Raw genomic sequence first — 21,561 nt, 5'->3', positions numbered from 1 at the left:
GAGAGAGGGTTTGTTACACTCCAAGGTGTTCCCCAGGTTGCCTTTCCTGAGCTTCGATCTTCATGCTCTCGTTTAGTAGTTGTCGAAAAGTAGGCTGCATTAGGCCTACAAATTGGGTATGGGGTGGAGAGAGGTGGTGTGTTACACTCCAAGGTGTTCCCCAGGTTTCCTTGCCATTGCTTCGGTCTTCCGACTCTCGTTTAGTAGTTGTAGAAAACTACACTGCATTAGGCCTACAAAATGGGTATCGGGTGGAGAGAGATGGTGTGTTACACTCCAAGGTGTTCCCCAGGTTGCCTTTCCTGAGCTTCGATCTTCCGGCTCTCGTTTAGTAGTTGTTGGAAACTACACTGCATTAGGCCTACAAATTGGGTATGGGGCGTAGAGAGATGGTGTGTTCCACTCCAAGGTGTTCTCCAGGTTGCCTTTCCTGAGCTTCGATCTTCCGGCTCTCGTTTAGTAGTTCTTGGAAACTACACTGCATTAGGCCTACAAATTGGGTAGGGGGTGTAGAGAGATGGTGTGTTCCACTCCAAGGTGTTCTCCAGGTTGCCTTTCCTGAGCTTCGATCTTCCGGCTCTCGTTTAGTAGTTGTTGGAAACTACGCTGCATTAGGCCTACAAATTGGGTATGGGGTGTAGAGAGATGGTGTGTTCCACTCCAAGGTGTTCCCCAGGTTTCCTCGCCAATGCTTCGATCTTCATGCTCTCGTTTAGTAGTTGTTGGAAACTACGCTGCATTAGGCCTACAAATTGGCTATGGGGTGTAGAGAGATGGTGTGTTCCACTCCAAGGTGTTCCCCAGGTTTCCTCGCCAATGCTTCGATCTTCATGCTCTCGTTTAGTAGTTGTTGGAAACTACGCTGCATTAGGCCTACAAATTGGCTATGGGGTGTAGAGAGATGGTGTGTTCCACTCCAAGGTGTTCTCCAGGTTGCCTTTCCTGAGCTTCGATCTTCCGGCTCTCGTTTAGTAGTTGTTGGAAACTACGCTGCATTAGGCCTACAAATTGGGTATGGGGTGTAGAGAGATGGTGTGTTCCACTCCAAGGTGTTCTCCAGGTTGCCTTTCCTGAGCTTCGATCTTCCGGCTCTCGTTTAGTAGTTGTTGGAAACTACACTGCATTAGGCCTACAAATTGGGTATGGGGTGTAGAGAGATGGTGTGTTCCACTCCAAGGTGTTCTCCAGGTTGCCTTTCCTGAGCTTCGATCTTCCGGCTCTCGTTTAGTAGTTCTTGGAAACTGCACTGCATTAGGCCTACAAATTGGGTATGGGGTGTAGAGAGATGGTGTGTTCCACTCCAAGGTGTTCCCCAGGTTTCCTCGCCAATGCTTCGATCTTCATGCTCTCGTTTAGTAGTTGTTGGAAACTACGCTGCATTTGGCCTACAAATTGGGTATGGGGTGTAGAGAGATGGTGTGTTCCACTCCAAGGTGTTCCCCAGGTTTCCTCGCCAATGCTTCGATCTTCATGCTCTCGTTTAGTAGTTGTTGGAAACTACGCTGCATTAGGCCTACAAATTGGGTATGGGGTGTAGAGAGATGGTGTGTTCCACTCCAAGGTGTTCCCCAGGTTTCCTCGCCAATGCTTCGATCTTCATGCTCTCGTTTAGTAGTTGTTGGAAACTACGCTGCATTAGGCCTACAAATTGGGTATGGGGTGTAGAGAGATGGTGTGTTCCACTCCAAGGTGTTCTCCAGGTTGCCTTTCCTGAGCTTCGATCTTCCGGCTCTCGTTTAGTAGTTCTTGGAAACTACACTGCATTAGGCCTACAAATTGGGTATGGGGTGTAGAGAGATGGTGTGTTCCACTCCAAGGTGTTCTCCAGGTTGCCTTTCCTGAACTTCTATCTTCAGGCTCTCATTAAATTGTGGTTAAACGGAACAACTGCATTTGGCGTACTAGTTGGCTTGTGGCCTTCTATCGGTGTCTGCCACTCCTTGCTGTTCTCCTGGTTTCCTGTCCTGAAATTCCATTTTCAGGCGCTCGTTAAGTAGTTGTTAATGTTAGACTGCATTTGGCCTACTAGTTGGGTTGGGGCCTACTATCGGTGTCTGCCACTCCTTGCTGTTCTCCTCCACTGAACAAAGCTGTGCCGCCTGTTTACTACGGTTGCCAATTTTGAACTGCATTTCGACTACTTACTGATTTGGGCCTACTCTCTGTGTCAGCCTCTCATTCCAGTTGTGCTCCACTGCAATGCCCCCTGGTTATTCCTGTGTTACCAATTTTGAACTGCATTTAGCCAACTTTATTCTTTGGGCCTATATCTGTGTTTCCTCCTCATCCTGCCCATTGCCCAGCCAGTGATAGATGAGTCTGCTGGTACATTGACCCATAACGCAACATTCCCCGTGCACGCTACACAACAACATTGTGACCCTGCTGAAAGTCAGGTTGCTCTTCCCGCATACCATACCACCTTACACGGGGACAAAGAGGAAGGTGCAGATGAAAGTGCAGGTTCCTTCATCAGGTGGGGGGAGGAATACTAGTTGGCGACGTCACTGGCACAGGGCCTCTCATAGTACGCAAAAGTGTTGCTGCCGGTGGGAGGCGCCCCCGCCGTGCAAACACACCGCTGTACTTTGAGGGGCCCTGTGCCAGTGCCAATGCCAACGAGTGGGCCCCCCCTGCTTGCTGAGGTTCACAGCACTTGCAAAGTTGAAATACTTACCGCTCCCTGCTCCACTGCCGTGACGTGGTCCAGATTTCCTGGGCCCACTAATTACTTGAACCAGCCCTACCCACTAGAGTTGAGCGACCTTGACCTTTTTAGAGTCGAGCCGGGTTTCGCGAAACCCGACTATCTCAAAAGTCGGGTCGAGTGAAATCGGCCGATTATGACGTAAAGTCGGGATCGACCGAAACACGAAACCCAATGCAAGTCAATGGGGCAGCATAGTCGGCAGTGAGTGGGGGCCAGGAAAACACCTAGAGTGCCCATTTTAATGTCAAAACCATCCATTCTTCTTAATGAAGCTTGTCAAGCGTAATTTACCTTATAATAATTGGAAGGCATTTGAAATTGGGGGTCATTTGGCTAAAGTTGTGTGGGGTAGGGCTGGTTCAAGTAATTAGTGGGCCCAGGAAATCTGGACCACGTCACGGCAGTGGAGCAGGGAGAGGTAAGTATTTCAACTTTGCAAGTGCTGTGATCCTGAGCAAGCAGGGGGGGCCCACTTGTTGGCATTGGCACTGGCACAGGGCCCCTCAAAGTACAGCGGTGTGTTTGCACGGAGGGGGCGCCTCCCACCGGCAGCAACACTTTTGCGTACTATGAGAGGCCCTGTGCCAGTGACGTCGCCAACTAGTATTCCTCCCCCCACCTGATGAAGGAACCTGCACTTTCATCTGCACCTTCCTCTTTGTCCCCGTGTAAGGTGGTATGGTATGCGGGAAGAGCAACCTGACTTTCAGCAGGGTCACAATGTTGTTGTGTAGCATGCACGGGGAATGTTGCGTTATGGGTCAATGTACCAGCAGACTCATCTATCACTGGCTGGGCAATGGGCACGATGAAGTGGAAACACAGATATAGGCCCAAAGAATAAAGTGGGCTAAATGCAGTTCAAAATTGGTAACACAGGACTAATCAGGGGGCATTGCAGTGGAGGACAACTGGAATGAGAGGCTGACACAGAGAGTAGGGCCAAATCAGTAAGTAGTCGAAATGCAGTTCAAAATTGGCAACCGTAGTAAACAGGCGGCACAGCTTTGTTCAGTGGAGGAGAACAGCAAGGAGTGGCAGACACCGATAGTAGGCCCCAACCCAACTAGTAGGCCAAATGCAGTCTAACATTAACAACTACTTAACGAGAGCCTGAAAATGGAATTTCAGGACAGGAAACCAGGACAACAGCAAGGAGTGGCAGACACCGATAGTAGGCCCCAAACCAACTAGTACGCCAAATGCAGTTGTTCCATTTAACCACAATTTAATGAGAGCCTGAAGATAGAAGCTCAGGAAAGGCAACCTGGGGAACACCTTGGAGTGTAACACACCATCTCTCTCCACCCCATACCCATTTTGTAGGCCTAATGCAGTGTACTTTTCTACAACTACTAAACGAGAGTCGGAAGACCGAAGCAATGGCAAGGAAACCTGGGGAACACCTTGGAGTGTAACACACCATCTCTCTCCACCCCATACCCAATTTGTAGGCCTAATGCAGTGTAGTTTCCAAGAACTACTAAACGAGAGCCGGAAGATCGAAGCTCAGGAAAGGCAACCTGGGGAACACCTTGGAGTGTAACACACCCTCTCTCTACACCCCATACCCAATTTGAAGGCCTAATGCAGTGTAGTTTCCAAGAACTACTAAACGAGAGCCGGAAGATCGAAGCTCAGGAAAGGCAACCTGGGGAACACCTTGGAGTGGAACACACCATCTCTCTCCACCCCATACCCAATTTGTAGGCCTAATGCAGTGTAGTTTCCAAGAACTACTAAACGAGAGCCGGAAGATCGAAGCTCAGGAAAGGCAACCTGGGGAACACCTTGGAGTGTAACACACCCTCTCTCTACACCCCATACCCAATTTGAAGGCCTAATGCAGTGTAGTTTCCAAAAACTACTAAACGAGAGCCGGAAGATCGAAGCTCAGGAAAGGCAACCTGGGGAACACCTTGGAGTGGAACACACCATTTCTCTACACCCCATACCCAATTTGAAGGCCTAATGCAGCGTAGTTTCCAACAACTACTAAACGAGAGCCGGAAGATCGAAGCTCAGGAAAGGCAACCTGGGGAACACCTTGGAGTGTAACACAACGTCTCTCTACACCACGGAAGGGCTGATTCTTAGGAAGGAAGGCTGTTGGAAATAAGCATTGCGCGTCCGAGGGTGATTATATTCTTATTAGGTATATACTCACCCTCGGACGCGCCCTGCTTCTTTATTTGGAATGAATGTTTATTTGCAATGTGGTGTTGACTTTCTCTATTATTTTGGTAATTAATGATTTTATTATTTTCATTGTTTTGCATCTTCTCGGCAATAATATAAAGAAGACGCGACAGGACAACACTCGGTGGATGCCATATCTGTGTTTTCAATTTAAAAAACCTTTCAGTTAACTACTTGCAGGAGAAAGTAATTGTAGCTGGTGGCCATTTTTAGTACTGTACCAGATTTTAGTTGTGTGTTTGTTTTTAATGTTAAAATGTCTGCATTTGATATCTCACCAGTATTTTCTTTTTTATAAGCAAAATACTTTTTTTTTTATTTTATGATGTTGGTTCAAGGGGTACACGGGCAGCAGTAGACAGGTCAGTGGAGGCCTAGTGGAAGGAGGGACCGCAGACAGGCTTCGAAGCCCTAACATAATAAATTGGGCTGCCTGTAGGCAATTTAAAATTGGTTCCAGGGGAACACGGGCAGCAGTAGACAGGTCAGTGGAGGCCTAGAGGAAGGAGGGACCGCAGATGCGCCAATGTTTCCCCCATACCAAATTTGTAGGCCTAATGCAGTGTAGTTTCCAACAACTACTAAACGAGAGCCGGAATATCGAAGCTCAGGAAAGGCAACCTGGGGAACACCTTGGAGTGTAACACACCCTCTCTCTACACCCCATACCCAATTTGAAGGCCTAATGCAGTGTAGTTTCCAAGAACTACTAAACGAGAGCCGGAAGATCGAAGCTCAGGAAAGGCCACCTGGGGAACACCTTGGAGTGTAACACACCCTCTCTCTACACCCCATACCCAATTTGAAGGCCTAATGCAGCGTAGTTTCCAACAACTACTAAACGAGAGCCAGAAGATCGAAGCTCAGGAAAGGCAACCTGGGGAACACCTTGGAGTGTAACACACCCTCTCTCTACACCCCATACCCAATTTGAAGGCCTAATGCAGTGTAGTTTCCAAGAACTACTAAACGAGAGCCGGAAGATCGAAGCTCAGGAAAGGCAACCTGGGGAACACCTTGGAATGGAACACACCATCTCTCTACACCCCATACCCAATTTGAAGGCCTAATGCAGCGTAGTTTCCAACAACTACTAAACGAGAGCCGGAAGATCGAAGCTCAGGAAAGGCAACCTGGGGAACACCTTGGAGTGTAACACAACGTCCCTCTACACCACGGAAGGGCTGATTCTTAGGAAGGAAGGCTGTTGGAAATAAGCATTGTGCGTCCGAGGGTGATTATATTCTTATTAGGTATATACTCACCCTCGGACGCGCCCTGCTTCTTTATTTGGAATGAATGTTTATTTGCAATGTGGTGTTGACTTTCTCTATTATTTTGGTAATTAATGATTTTATTATTTTCATTGTTTTGCATCTTCTCGGCAATAATATAAAGAAGACGCGACAGGACAACACTCGGTGGATGCCATATCTGTGTTTTCAATTTAAAAAACCTTTCAGTTAACTACTTGCAGGAGAAAGTAATTGTAGCTGGTGGCCATTTTTAGTACTGTACCAGATTTTAGTTGTGTGTTTGTTTTTAATGTTAAAATGTCTACATTTGATATCTCACCAGTATTTTCTTTTTTATAAGCAAAATACTTTTTTTTTTATTTTATGATGTTGGTTCAAGGGGTACACGGGCAGCAGTAGACAGGTCAGTGGAGGCCTAGTGGAAGGAGGGACCGCAGACAGGCTTCGAAGCCCTAACATAATAAATTGGGCTGCCTGTAGGCAATTTAAAATTGGTTCCAGGGGAACACGGGCAGCAGTAGACAGGTCAGTGGAGGCCTAGAGGAAGGAGGGACCGCAGATGCGCCAATGTTTCCCCCATACCAAATTTGTAGGCCTAATGCAGTGTAGTTTCCAACAACTACTAAACGAGAGCCGGAATATCGAAGCTCAGGAAAGGCAACCTGGGGAACACCTTGGAGTGTAACACACCCTCTCTCTACACCCCATACCCAATTTGAAGGCCTAATGCAGTGTAGTTTCCAAGAACTACTAAACGAGAGCCGGAATATCGAAGCTCAGGAAAGGCCACCTGGGGAACACCTTGGAGTGTAACACACCCTCTCTCTACACCCCATACCCAATTTGAAGGCCTAATGCAGCGTAGTTTCCAACAACTACTAAACGAGAGCCGGAAGATCGAAGCTCAGGAAAGGCAACCTGGGGAACACCTTGGAGTGTAACACACCCTCTCTCTACACCCCATACCCAATTTGAAGGCCTAATGCAGCGTAGTTTCCAACAACTACTAAACGAGAGCCGGAAGATCGAAGCTCAGGAAAGGCAACCTGGGGAACACCTTGGAGTGGAACACACCCTCTCTCTACACCCCATACCCAATTTGAAGGCCTAATGCAGCGTAGTTTCCAACAACTACTAAACGAGAGCCGGAAGATCGAAGCTCAGGAAAGCCAACCTGGGGAACACCTTGGAGTGTAACACAACGTCTCTCTACACCACGGAAGGGCTGATTCTTAGGAAGGAAGGCTGTTGGAAATAAGCATTGCGCGTCCGAGGGTGATTATATTCTTATTAGGTATATACTCACCCTCGGACGCGCCCTGCTTCTTTATTTGGAATGAATGTTTATTTGCAATGTGGTGTTGACTTTCTCTATTATTTTGGTAATTAATGATTTTATTATTTTCATTGTTTTGCATCTTCTCGGCAATAATATAAAGAAGACGCGACAGGACAACACTCGGTGGATGCCATATCTGTGTTTTCAATTTAAAAAACCTTTCAGTTAACTACTTGCAGGAGAAAGTAATTGTAGCTGGTGGCCATTTTTAGTACTGTACCAGATTTTAGTTGTGTGTTTGTTTTTAATGTTAAAATGTCTGCATTTGATATCTCTCCAGTATTTTCTTTTTTATAAGCAAAATACTTATTTTTATATTTTCTGATGTTGCTTCCAGGGGTACACGGGCAGCAGTGGTGTGGTCAGTGGAGGCCTAGTGGAAGGAGTGACCACAGACAGGCATCGAAGGCCTAAAATAATAACACATGGCTGTAGGCAATTTTAAATTGGTTCCAGGGGTACACGGGCAGCAGTGCCCTGGTCAGTGTAGTAGTAGTTGAAAGAATGGACCGCAGACAGGCATCGAAGGCCTAAAATAAAAAAATTGGGCTGGCTGTAGGCAATTTTAAATTGGTTCCAGGGGTACACGGGCAGCAGTGGTGTGGTCAGTGGAGGCCTAGTGGAAGGAGTGACCGCAGACAGGCATCGAAGGCCTAAAATAATAACACATGGCTGTAGGCAATTTTAAATTGGTTCCAGGGGTACACGGGCAGCAGTGCCCTGGTCAGTGTAGTAGTAGGTGAAAGAATGGACCGCAGACAGGCATCGAAGGCCTAAAATAAAAAAATTGGGCTGGCTGTAGGCAATTTTAAATTGGTTCCAGGGGTACACGGGCAGCAGTGGTGTGGTCAGTGGAGGCCTAGTGGAAGGAGTGACAGCAGACAGGCATCGAAGGCCTAAAATAATAACACATGGCTGTAGGCAATTTTAAATTGGTTCCAGGGGTACACGGGCAGCAGTGCCCTGGTCAGTGTAGTAGAACCAGCCCTACCCACTAGAGTTGAGCGACCTTGACCTTTTTAGAGTCGAGCCGGGTTTCGCGAAACCCGACTATCTCAAAAGTCGGGTCGAGTGAAATCGGCCGATTATGACGTAAAGTCGGGATCGACCGAAACACGAAACCCAATGCAAGTCAATGGGGCAGCATAGTCGGCAGTGAGTGGGGGCCAGGAAAACACCTAGAGTGCCCATTTTAATGTCAAAACCATCCATTCTTCTTAATGAAGCTTGTCAAGCGTAATTTACCTTATAATAATTGGAAGGCATTTGAAATTGGGGGTCATTTGGCTAAAGTTGTGTGGGGTAGGGCTGGTTCAAGTAATTAGTGGGCCCAGGAAATCTGGACCACGTCACGGCAGTGGAGCAGGGAGAGGTAAGTATTTCAACTTTGCAAGTGCTGTGATCCTGAGCAAGCAGGGGGGGCCCACTTGTTGGCATTGGCACTGGCACAGGGCCCCTCAAAGTACAGCGGTGTGTTTGCACGGCGGGGGCGCCTCCCACCGGCAGCAACACTTTTGCGTACTATGAGAGGCCCTGTGCCAGTGACGTCGCCAACTAGTATTCCTCCCCCCACCTGATGAAGGAACCTGCACTTTCATCTGCACCTTCCTCTTTGTCCCCGTGTAAGGTGGTATGGTATGCGGGAAGAGCAACCTGACTTTCAGCAGGGTCACAATGTTGTTGTGTAGCATGCACGGGGAATGTTGCGTTATGGGTCAATGTACCAGCAGACTCATCTATCACTGGCTGGGCAATGGGCACGATGAAGTGGAAACACAGATATAGGCCCAAAGAATAAAGTGGGCTAAATGCAGTTCAAAATTGGTAACACAGGACTAATCAGGGGGCATTGCAGTGGAGGACAACTGGAATGAGAGGCTGACACAGAGAGTAGGGCCAAATCAGTAAGTAGTCGAAATGCAGTTCAAAATTGGCAACCGTAGTAAACAGGCGGCACAGCTTTGTTCAGTGGAGGAGAACAGCAAGGAGTGGCAGACACCGATAGTAGGCCCCAACCCAACTAGTAGGCCAAATGCAGTCTAACATTAACAACTACTTAACGAGAGCCTGAAAATGGAATTTCAGGACAGGAAACCAGGACAACAGCAAGGAGTGGCAGACACCGATAGTAGGCCCCAAACCAACTAGTACGCCAAATGCAGTTGTTCCATTTAACCACAATTTAATGAGAGCCTGAAGATAGAAGCTCAGGAAAGGCAACCTGGGGAACACCTTGGAGTGTAACACACCATCTCTCTCCACCCCATACCCATTTTGTAGGCCTAATGCAGTGTACTTTTCTACAACTACTAAACGAGAGTCGGAAGACCGAAGCAATGGCAAGGAAACCTGGGGAACACCTTGGAGTGTAACACACCATCTCTCTCCACCCCATACCCAATTTGTAGGCCTAATGCAGTGTAGTTTCCAAGAACTACTAAACGAGAGCCGGAAGATCGAAGCTCAGGAAAGGCAACCTGGGGAACACCTTGGAGTGTAACACACCCTCTCTCTACACCCCATACCCAATTTGAAGGCCTAATGCAGTGTAGTTTCCAAGAACTACTAAACGAGAGCCGGAAGATCGAAGCTCAGGAAAGGCAACCTGGGGAACACCTTGGAGTGGAACACACCATCTCTCTCCACCCCATACCCAATTTGTAGGCCTAATGCAGTGTAGTTTCCAAGAACTACTAAACGAGAGCCGGAAGATCGAAGCTCAGGAAAGGCAACCTGGGGAACACCTTGGAGTGTAACACACCCTCTCTCTACACCCCATACCCAATTTGAAGGCCTAATGCAGTGTAGTTTCCAAAAACTACTAAACGAGAGCCGGAAGATCGAAGCTCAGGAAAGGCAACCTGGGGAACACCTTGGAGTGGAACACACCATTTCTCTACACCCCATACCCAATTTGAAGGCCTAATGCAGCGTAGTTTCCAACAACTACTAAACGAGAGCCGGAAGATCGAAGCTCAGGAAAGGCAACCTGGGGAACACCTTGGAGTGTAACACAACGTCTCTCTACACCACGGAAGGGCTGATTCTTAGGAAGGAAGGCTGTTGGAAATAAGCATTGCGCGTCCGAGGGTGATTATATTCTTATTAGGTATATACTCACCCTCGGACGCGCCCTGCTTCTTTATTTGGAATGAATGTTTATTTGCAATGTGGTGTTGACTTTCTCTATTATTTTGGTAATTAATGATTTTATTATTTTCATTGTTTTGCATCTTCTCGGCAATAATATAAAGAAGACGCGACAGGACAACACTCGGTGGATGCCATATCTGTGTTTTCAATTTAAAAAACCTTTCAGTTAACTACTTGCAGGAGAAAGTAATTGTAGCTGGTGGCCATTTTTAGTACTGTACCAGATTTTAGTTGTGTGTTTGTTTTTAATGTTAAAATGTCTGCATTTGATATCTCACCAGTATTTTCTTTTTTATAAGCAAAATACTTTTTTTTTTATTTTATGATGTTGGTTCAAGGGGTACACGGGCAGCAGTAGACAGGTCAGTGGAGGCCTAGTGGAAGGAGGGACCGCAGACAGGCTTCGAAGCCCTAACATAATAAATTGGGCTGCCTGTAGGCAATTTAAAATTGGTTCCAGGGGAACACGGGCAGCAGTAGACAGGTCAGTGGAGGCCTAGAGGAAGGAGGGACCGCAGATGCGCCAATGTTTCCCCCATACCAAATTTGTAGGCCTAATGCAGTGTAGTTTCCAACAACTACTAAACGAGAGCCGGAATATCGAAGCTCAGGAAAGGCAACCTGGGGAACACCTTGGAGTGTAACACACCCTCTCTCTACACCCCATACCCAATTTGAAGGCCTAATGCAGTGTAGTTTCCAAGAACTACTAAACGAGAGCCGGAAGATCGAAGCTCAGGAAAGGCCACCTGGGGAACACCTTGGAGTGTAACACACCCTCTCTCTACACCCCATACCCAATTTGAAGGCCTAATGCAGCGTAGTTTCCAACAACTACTAAACGAGAGCCGGAAGATCGAAGCTCAGGAAAGGCAACCTGGGGAACACCTTGGAGTGTAACACACCCTCTCTCTACACCCCATACCCAATTTGAAGGCCTAATGCAGTGTAGTTTCCAAGAACTACTAAACGAGAGCCGGAAGATCGAAGCTCAGGAAAGGCAACCTGGGGAACACCTTGGAATGGAACACACCATCTCTCTACACCCCATACCCAATTTGAAGGCCTAATGCAGCGTAGTTTCCAACAACTACTAAACGAGAGCCGGAAGATCGAAGCTCAGGAAAGGCAACCTGGGGAACACCTTGGAGTGTAACACAACGTCCCTCTACACCACGGAAGGGCTGATTCTTAGGAAGGAAGGCTGTTGGAAATAAGCATTGTGCGTCCGAGGGTGATTATATTCTTATTAGGTATATACTCACCCTCGGACGCGCCCTGCTTCTTTATTTGGAATGAATGTTTATTTGCAATGTGGTGTTGACTTTCTCTATTATTTTGGTAATTAATGATTTTATTATTTTCATTGTTTTGCATCTTCTCGGCAATAATATAAAGAAGACGCGACAGGACAACACTCGGTGGATGCCATATCTGTGTTTTCAATTTAAAAAACCTTTCAGTTAACTACTTGCAGGAGAAAGTAATTGTAGCTGGTGGCCATTTTTAGTACTGTACCAGATTTTAGTTGTGTGTTTGTTTTTAATGTTAAAATGTCTACATTTGATATCTCACCAGTATTTTCTTTTTTATAAGCAAAATACTTTTTTTTTTATTTCATGATGTTGGTTCAAGGGGTACACGGGCAGCAGTAGACAGGTCAGTGGAGGCCTAGTGGAAGGAGGGACCGCAGACAGGCTTCGAAGCCCTAACATAATAAATTGGGCTGCCTGTAGGCAATTTAAAATTGGTTCCAGGGGAACACGGGCAGCAGTAGACAGGTCAGTGGAGGCCTAGAGGAAGGAGGGACCGCAGATGCGCCAATGTTTCCCCCATACCAAATTTGTAGGCCTAATGCAGTGTAGTTTCCAACAACTACTAAACGAGAGCCGGAATATCGAAGCTCAGGAAAGGCAACCTGGGGAACACCTTGGAGTGTAACACACCCTCTCTCTACACCCCATACCCAATTTGAAGGCCTAATGCAGTGTAGTTTCCAAGAACTACTAAACGAGAGCCGGAATATCGAAGCTCAGGAAAGGCAACCTGGGGAACACCTTGGAGTGTAACACACCCTCTCTCTACACCCCATACCCAATTTGAAGGCCTAATGCAGCGTAGTTTCCAACAACTACTAAACGAGAGCCGGAAGATCGAAGCTCAGGAAAGGCAACCTGGGGAACACCTTGGAGTGTAACACACCCTCTCTCTACACCCCATACCCAATTTGAAGGCCTAATGCAGCGTAGTTTCCAACAACTACTAAACGAGAGCCGGAAGATCGAAGCTCAGGAAAGGCAACCTGGGGAACACCTTGGAGTGGAACACACCCTCTCTCTACACCCCATACCCAATTTGAAGGCCTAATGCAGCGTAGTTTCCAACAACTACTAAACGAGAGCCGGAAGATCGAAGCTCAGGAAAGCCAACCTGGGGAACACCTTGGAGTGTAACACAACGTCTCTCTACACCACGGAAGGGCTGATTCTTAGGAAGGAAGGCTGTTGGAAATAAGCATTGCGCGTCCGAGGGTGATTATATTCTTATTAGGTATATACTCACCCTCGGACGCGCCCTGCTTCTTTATTTGGAATGAATGTTTATTTGCAATGTGGTGTTGACTTTCTCTATTATTTTGGTAATTAATGATTTTATTATTTTCATTGTTTTGCATCTTCTCGGCAATAATATAAAGAAGACGCGACAGGACAACACTCGGTGGATGCCATATCTGTGTTTTCAATTTAAAAAACCTTTCAGTTAACTACTTGCAGGAGAAAGTAATTGTAGCTGGTGGCCATTTTTAGTACTGTACCAGATTTTAGTTGTGTGTTTGTTTTTAATGTTAAAATGTCTGCATTTGATATCTCTCCAGTATTTTCTTTTTTATAAGCAAAATACTTATTTTTATATTTTCTGATGTTGCTTCCAGGGGTACACGGGCAGCAGTGGTGTGGTCAGTGGAGGCCTAGTGGAAGGAGTGACCACAGACAGGCATCGAAGGCCTAAAATAATAACACATGGCTGTAGGCAATTTTAAATTGGTTCCAGGGGTACACGGGCAGCAGTGCCCTGGTCAGTGTAGTAGTAGTTGAAAGAATGGACCGCAGACAGGCATCGAAGGCCTAAAATAAAAAAATTGGGCTGGCTGTAGGCAATTTTAAATTGGTTCCAGGGGTACACGGGCAGCAGTGGTGTGGTCAGTGGAGGCCTAGTGGAAGGAGTGACCGCAGACAGGCATCGAAGGCCTAAAATAATAACACATGGCTGTAGGCAATTTTAAATTGGTTCCAGGGGTACACGGGCAGCAGTGCCCTGGTCAGTGTAGTAGTAGGTGAAAGAATGGACCGCAGACAGGCATCGAAGGCCTAAAATAAAAAAATTGGGCTGGCTGTAGGCAATTTTAAATTGGTTCCAGGGGTACACGGGCAGCAGTGGTGTGGTCAGTGGAGGCCTAGTGGAAGGAGTGACAGCAGACAGGCATCGAAGGCCTAAAATAATAACACATGGCTGTAGGCAATTTTAAATTGGTTCCAGGGGTACACGGGCAGCAGTGCCCTGGTCAGTGTAGTAGTAGTTGAAAGAATGGACCGCAGACAGGCATCGAAGGCATAAAATAAAAAAATTGGGCTGGCTGTAGGCAATTTTAAATTGGTTCCAGGGGTACACGGGCAGCAGTGGTGTGGTCAGTGGAGGCCTAGTGGAAGGAGTGACCGCAGACAGGCATCGAAGGCCTAAAATAATAACACATGGCTGTAGGCAATTTTAAATTGGTTCCAGGGGTACACGGGCAGCAGTGCCCTGGTCAGTGTAGTAGTAGTTGAAAGAATGGACCGCAGACAGGCATCGAAGGCCTAAAATAAAAAAATTGGGCTGGCTGTAGGCAATTTTAAATTGGTTCCAGGGGTACACGGGCAGCAGTGGTGTGGTCAGTGGAGGCCTAGTGGAAGGAGTGACCGCAGACAGGCATCGAAGGCCTAAAATAATAACACATGGCTGTAGGCAATTTTAAATTGGTTCCAGGGGTACACGGGCAGCAGTGCCCTGGTCAGTGTAGTAGTAGTTGAAAGAATGGACCGCAGACAGGCATCGAAGGCCTAAAATAAAAAAATTGGGCTGGCTGTAGGCAATTTTAAATTGGTTCCAGGGGTACACGGGCAGCAGTGGTGTGGTCAGTGGAGGCCTAGTGGAAGGAGTGACCGCAGACAGGCATCGAAGGCCTAAAATAATAACACATGGCTGTAGGCAATTTTAAATTGGTTCCAGGGGTACATGGGCAGCAGTGCCCTGGTCAGTGTAGTAGTAGTTGAAAGAATGGACCGCAGACAGGCATCGAAGGCCTAAAATAAAAAAATTGGGCTGGCTGTAGGCAATTTTAAATTGGTTCCAGGGGTACACGGGCAGCAGTGGTGTGGTCAGTGGAGGCCTAGTGGAAGGAGTGACCGCAGACAGGCATCGAAGGCCTAAAATAATAACACATGGCTGTAGGCAATTTTAAATTGGTTCCAGGGGTACACGGGCAGCAGTGCCCTGGTCAGTGTAGTAGTAGTTGAAAGAATGGACCGCAGACAGGTATCGAAGGCCTAAAATAAAAAAATTGGGCTGGCTGTAGGCAATTTTAAATTGGTTCCAGGGGTACACGGGCAGCAGTGGTGTGGTCAGTGGAGGCCTAGTGGAAGGAGTGACCGCAGACAGGCATCGAAGGCCTAAAATAATAACACATGGCTGTAGGCAATTTTAAATTGGTTACAGGGGTACACGGGCAGCAGTGCCCTGGTCAGTGTAATAGTAGTTGAAAGAATGGACCGCAGACAGGCATCGAAGGCCTAAAATAAAAAAATAGGGCTGGCTGTAGGCAATTTTAAATTGGTTCCAGGGGTACACGGGCAGCAGTGGTGTGGTCAGTGGAGGCCTAGTGGAAGGAGTGACCGCAGACAGGCATCGAAGGCCTAAAATAATAACACATGGCTGTAGGCAATTTTAAATTGGTTCCAGGGGTACACGGGCAGCAGTGGTGTGGTCAGTGGAGGCCTAGTGGAAGGAGTGACCACAGACAGGCATCGAAGGCCTAACATAACAAAAATGTCAATACAATGGTATTGTCAGTGGCAGGCATTGAAGGATGTCAGCGCATAGACTAAACATTGGTGGAGCTGTGAGATAATTTTGCAAGTGGTAGAGCACTGTTTGAGCTGGGGTGGGGGGAAACTGTCTTGTGGCCGGCGGTACAGGCCCAGGGCCCCTCATATTACAACGGTGTGTCTGACGTTGGGTGCGCACCACCACCGCCAGAGACACTTTATTGTACTAGGAGGGACCCAGTGGCAGTGCCGTCGACCAAAAGCGGGCTCACCCACCTCTTCAGACAAACTGCACTCTCACGGGTGCTGTCGCCAAGTGTCGATACCACGGCCCCGTGTGGGGAGTTTGGCCATTTAGTGAGGTGTAAACATGTCGTATGCTGGACAATCAGGTGCTGAAAATTACGAGATTGGAAAAGGCATTCAGAATAGTCCACAGGCAAGACCTTTTCATAGGAAAGCTAGGTGTCAGCCGGGCAAGGTGGGGCAAAAGATTTCGAAATCCAGTTGTGGTTCATTTTAATGAAGGTTAGATCATCTACATTTTGGGTAGCCAGACGAGTCCTTTTTTCTGTTAGTATTGAACCTGCAGCACTGAATACTCTTTCTGATAGGACACTAGCTGCCGGGCAAGCAAGCTCCTGCAATGCATATTCTGCCAATTCTGGCCAGGTGTCTAATTTTGATGCCCAGTAATCAAATGGGAATGACGGTTGAGGGAGAACATCGATAAGGGATGAAAAATAGTTTGTAACCATACTGGACAAATGTTGTCTCCTGTCACTTTGAATTGATGCTGCAGTACCTGTCCTGTCTGCGGTCATAGCAAAATCACTCCACAACCTGGTCAGAAAACCCCTCTGGCCAACGCCACTTCTGATTTCTGCCCCTCTAACTCCTCTGGTCTGCTGGCCCCTGCAGCTCGTGTGAGAACGATCACGGGCGCTGTGTGCAGGGAATGCCAGAAGCAAACGGTCAACAAGAGTTGATTGTTTGGTTGCTAATATTAGTTCCAAGTTCTCCTGTGGCATTATATTTTGCAATTTGCCTTTATAGCGAGGATCAAGGAGGCAGGCCAACCAGTAATCGTCATCATTCATCATTTTAGTTATGCGTGTGTCCCTTTTGAGGATACGTAAGGCATAATCCGCCATGTGGGCCAAAGTTCCAGTTCTCAAATCTGCGGTTGTGCTTGGTTGAGGGGCAGTTTCAGGCAAATCAACGTCACTTGTGTCCCTCAAAAAACCAGAACCCGGCCTTGCCGCGCCACCAATTTCCAGTGGCCCCGGAAAAGCTTCCTCATTAAAAATATAATCATCCCCATCATCCTCCTCGTCCTCCTCCTCCTCTTCGCCCGCTACCTCGTCCTGTACACTGCCCTGGCCAGACAATGGCTGACTGTGATCAAGGCTTTCCTCTTCCTCAGCTGCAGACGCCTGATCCTTTATGTGCGTCAAACTTTGCATCAGCAGACGCATTAGGGGGATGCTCATGCTTATTATGGCGTTGTCTGCACTAACCAGCCGTGTGCATTCCTCAAAACACTGAAGGACTTGACACATGTCTTGAATCTTCGACCACTGCACACCTGACAACTCCATGTCTGCCATCCTACTGCCTGCCCGTGTATGTGTATCCTCCCACAAAAACATAACAGCCCGCCTCTGTTCACACAGTCTCTGAAGCATGTGCAGTGTTGAGTTCCACCTTGTTGCAACGTCTATGATTAGGCGATGCTGGGGAAGGTTCAAAGAACGCTGATAGGTCTGCATACGGCTGGAGTGTACGGGCGAACGGCGGATATGTGAGCAAAGTCCACGCACTTTGAGGAGCAGGTCGGATAACCCCGGATAACTTTTCAGGAAGCACTGCACCACCAGGTTTAAGGTGTGAGCCAGGCAAGGAATGTGTTTCAGTTGGGAAAGGGAGATGGCAGCCATGAAATTCCTTCCGTTATCACTCACTACCTTGCCTGCCTCAAGATCTACAGTGCCCAGCCACGACTGCGTTTCTTTCTGCAAGAACTCGGACAGAACTTCCGCGGTGTGTCTGTTGTCGCCCAAACACTTCATAGCCAATACATCCTGCTGACGTTTGCCAGTAGCTGCCCCATAATGGGAGACCTGGTGTGCAACAGTGGCAGCTGCGGATGGAGTGGTTGTGCGACTGCGGTCTGTGGACGAGCTCTCGCTTCCGCAGGAGGACGAAGAGGAGGAGGAGGGGGTGCGAACGGCTACAGCCAATTGTTTCCTAGACCGTGGGCTAGGCAGAACTGTCCCAAACTTGCTGTCCCCTGTGGACCCTGCATCCACAACATTTACCCAGTGTGCCGTGATGGACACGTAACGTCCCTGGCCATGCCTACTGGTCCATGCATCTGTTGTCAGGTGCACCTTTGTGCTCACAGATTGCCTGAGTGCATGGACGATGCGCTCTTTAACATGCTGGTGGAGGGCTGGGATGGCTTTTCTGGAAAAAAAGTGTCGACTGGGTAGCTCGTAGCGTGGTACAGCGTAGTCCATCAGGGCTTTGAAAGCTTCGCTTTCAACTAACCGGTAGGGCATCATCTCTAACGAGATTAGTCTAGCTATGTGTGCGTTCAAACCCTGTGTACGCAGATGCGAGGCTAAGTACTTCCTTTTTCTAACCATAGTCTCATGTAGGGTGAGCTGGACTGGAGAGCTGGAGATCGTGGAACTAGCGGGGGTGCCGGTGGACATGGCAGACTGAGAGACGGTGGGAGATGGTATTGTTGCCACCGGTGCCCTAGATGCAGTGTTTCCTACTACGAAACTGGTGATTCCCTGACCCTGACGGCTTTGGCCTGGCAAAGAAACCTGCACAGATACTGCAGGTGGTGCAGAAAATGGTGGCCCTACACTGCCGGAAGGGATGTTGCGTTGCTGACTAGCTTCATTGGCCGAGGGTGCTACAACCTTAAGGGACGTTTGGTAGTTAGTCCAGGCTTGCAAATGCATGGTGGTTAAATGTCTATGCATGCAACTTGTATTGAGACTTTTCAGATTCTGTCCTCTGCTTAAGGTAGTTGAACATTTTTGACAGATGACTTTGCGCTGATCAATTGGATGTTGTTTAAAAAAATGCCAGACTGCACTCTTTCTAGCATTGGATACCTTTTCAGGCATTGCAGACTGAGCTTTAACCGGATGGCCACGCTGTCCTCCAACAGGTTTTAGCTTTGCCACGCGTTTTGGGCAAGATACGGGCCCGGCAGATGGAACCTGTTGCGATGTTGATGCCTGCTGCGGCCCCTCCTCCTCCGCTTCAGAACTGCTGCCGCCTGCACCCTGTTCCCCCAATGGCTGCCAATCGGGGTCAAGAACTGGGTCATCTATTACCTCTTCTTGTAGCTCGTGTGCAACTTCGTCTGTGTCACCGTGTCGGTCGATGGTATAGCGTTCGTGATGGGGCAACATAGTCTCATCAGGGTCTGATTCTTGATCAGCACCCTGCGAGGGCAATGTTGTGGTCTGAGTCAAAGGACCAGCATAGTAGTCTGGCTGTGGCTGTGCATCAGTGCACTCCATGTCAGATTCAACTTGTAATGGGCATGGACTGTTAACTGCTTCACTTTCTAAGCCAGGGACGGTATGTGTAAAGAGCTCCATGGAGTAACCCGTTGTGTCGCCTGCTGCATTCTTCTCTGTTGTTGTTTTTGCTGAAGAGGACAAGGAAGCGACTTGTCCCTGACCGTGAACATCCACTAACGACGCGCTGCTTTGACATTTACCAGTTTCACGAGAGGAGGCAAAAGAGCTAGAGGCTGAGTCAGCAAGGTAAGCCAAAACGTGCTCTTGCTGCTCCGGCTTTAAAAGCGGTTTTCCTACTCCCAGAAAAGGGAGCGTTTGAGGCCTTGTGTAGCCAGACAACGAACCTGGCTCCACAGCTCCAGACTTAGGTGCAATATTTTTTTCCCACGACCACCTGATGCTCCACCACTACCACTACCCTCATTACCAGCTGATAATGAACGCCCCCGGCCACGACCTCTTCCACCAGACTTCCTCATTGTTTTAAAAACGTTACCAAACGAACGGTATTTGTTGCTGTCACACAACTTACACGGTGAGCTATAACTTCAGTATGATTTAGCTACCCCTTTACAGGTGGGTGAGACCACAACGAAAATCAGCCACAATGTTACACACTCTGTTGTTGTTGGCAACAAATGAGATGGCACACACGCAGGACTGTCACTGAAGCGCAAATGTAAATATTTATCTCCCACTGATTTGTGTTTGTTTTTTTTAAAAGGGAGACTTCAGAAGAAAAAAAATTTTTAAAAAAATTATTTTTTACAGAAGAATTTATAAAACAAATAAAATGAAATGATTGTTTCAGGGAGAATTTAGGAAAAAAAAAAAAAAAAAGGCTATGTAGGGCCCACTGAGTGAGAGAGGACGCACACAGGAGTCAGGAGTGGCACACAAGCCCAGAGGCCAATATTAATCTCCCACCGATTGATTTAGTTATTTTTTTTGGTAGATTTTGGAACCCAAATCAAGCAAAAAAATTAATAGGCTTTCTATGGCCCACAATTGGGGAGAGAGAGATGGCACACCCAGGAGTCAAGACTGGCACACAAGCAGAAGGGGCAATATGAATCTCCCACAGATTTTTTTTTTTTTTTTTTTTTCAGGGAGACTTGAGAGAAAAAAAAATACAAAAAAAATGATTTTTTTCAGGAATAATTTAGAAACCAAAGAAAATAAAATGATTGTTTCAGGGAGAATTTAGAAAACAAATAAAACAAAAAATAGGCTTTCTAGGGCCCACTGAGTGACAGATGACGCACACAGGAGTCAGGAGTGGCACACAAGCCCAGAGGCCAATATTAATCTCCCACTGATTGATTTAGTGATTTTTTTTGGTAGATTTTGGAACCCAAATCAAGCAAAAAAATTAATAGGCTTTCTATGGCCCACAATTGGGGAGAGAGAGAGAGATGGCACACCCAGGAGTCAAGACTGGCACACAAGCAGAAGGGGCAATATGAATCTCCCACAGATTTTTTTTTTTTTTTTTTTTTCAGGGAGACTTGAGAGAAAAATAAATACAAAAAAAATGATTTTTTTCAGGAATAATTTAGAAACCAAAGAAAATAAAATGATTGTTTCAGGGAGAATTTAGAATACAAATAAAACAAAAAATAGGCTTTCTAGGGCCCACTGAGTGACAGATGACGCACACAGGAGTCAGGAGTGGCACACAAGCCCAGAGGCCAATATTAATCTCCCACTGATTGATTTAGTGATTTTTTTTGGTAGATTTTGGAACCCAAATCAAGCAAAAAAATTAATAGGCTTTCTATGGCCCACTATTTGTGAGAGAGATGGCACGCTCAGGACTGGCACACAAGCCCAGAGGCCAATATTAATCTCCCATTTTTTTTTTTTTCCAGGGAAAATTTATAAACCCAATAAAAAAAATAATAATAAATAGGCTTTCTATGGCCCACTATCTGAGAGAGAGAGATGGCACGCTTAGGACTGGCACACAAGCCCAAAGCCCAATATTAATCTCCCACTGATTGATTGATTGATTTTTTCAGGTAGAATTATGAACCCAAATCAACCAAAAAAATAAATAGGCTTTCTATGGCCCACTATTTGTGAGAGAGATGGCACGCTCAGGACTGGCACACAAGCCCAGAGGCCAATATTAATCTCCCACTTTTTTTTTTTTCCAGGGAAAATTTACAAACCCAATAAAATAATAAAAAAATAGGCTTTCTATGGCCCACTATCTGAGAGAGAGAGAGATGGCACGCTTAGGACTGGCACACAAGCCCAAAGGCCAATA

The sequence above is a fragment of the Ranitomeya imitator genome, chromosome 5 (assembly GCF_032444005.1).
Source record: "Ranitomeya imitator isolate aRanImi1 chromosome 5, aRanImi1.pri, whole genome shotgun sequence".
In the NCBI taxonomy this organism is placed as follows: domain Eukaryota; kingdom Metazoa; phylum Chordata; class Amphibia; order Anura; family Dendrobatidae; genus Ranitomeya; species Ranitomeya imitator.
This window is presented reverse-complemented; position numbering follows the sequence as displayed.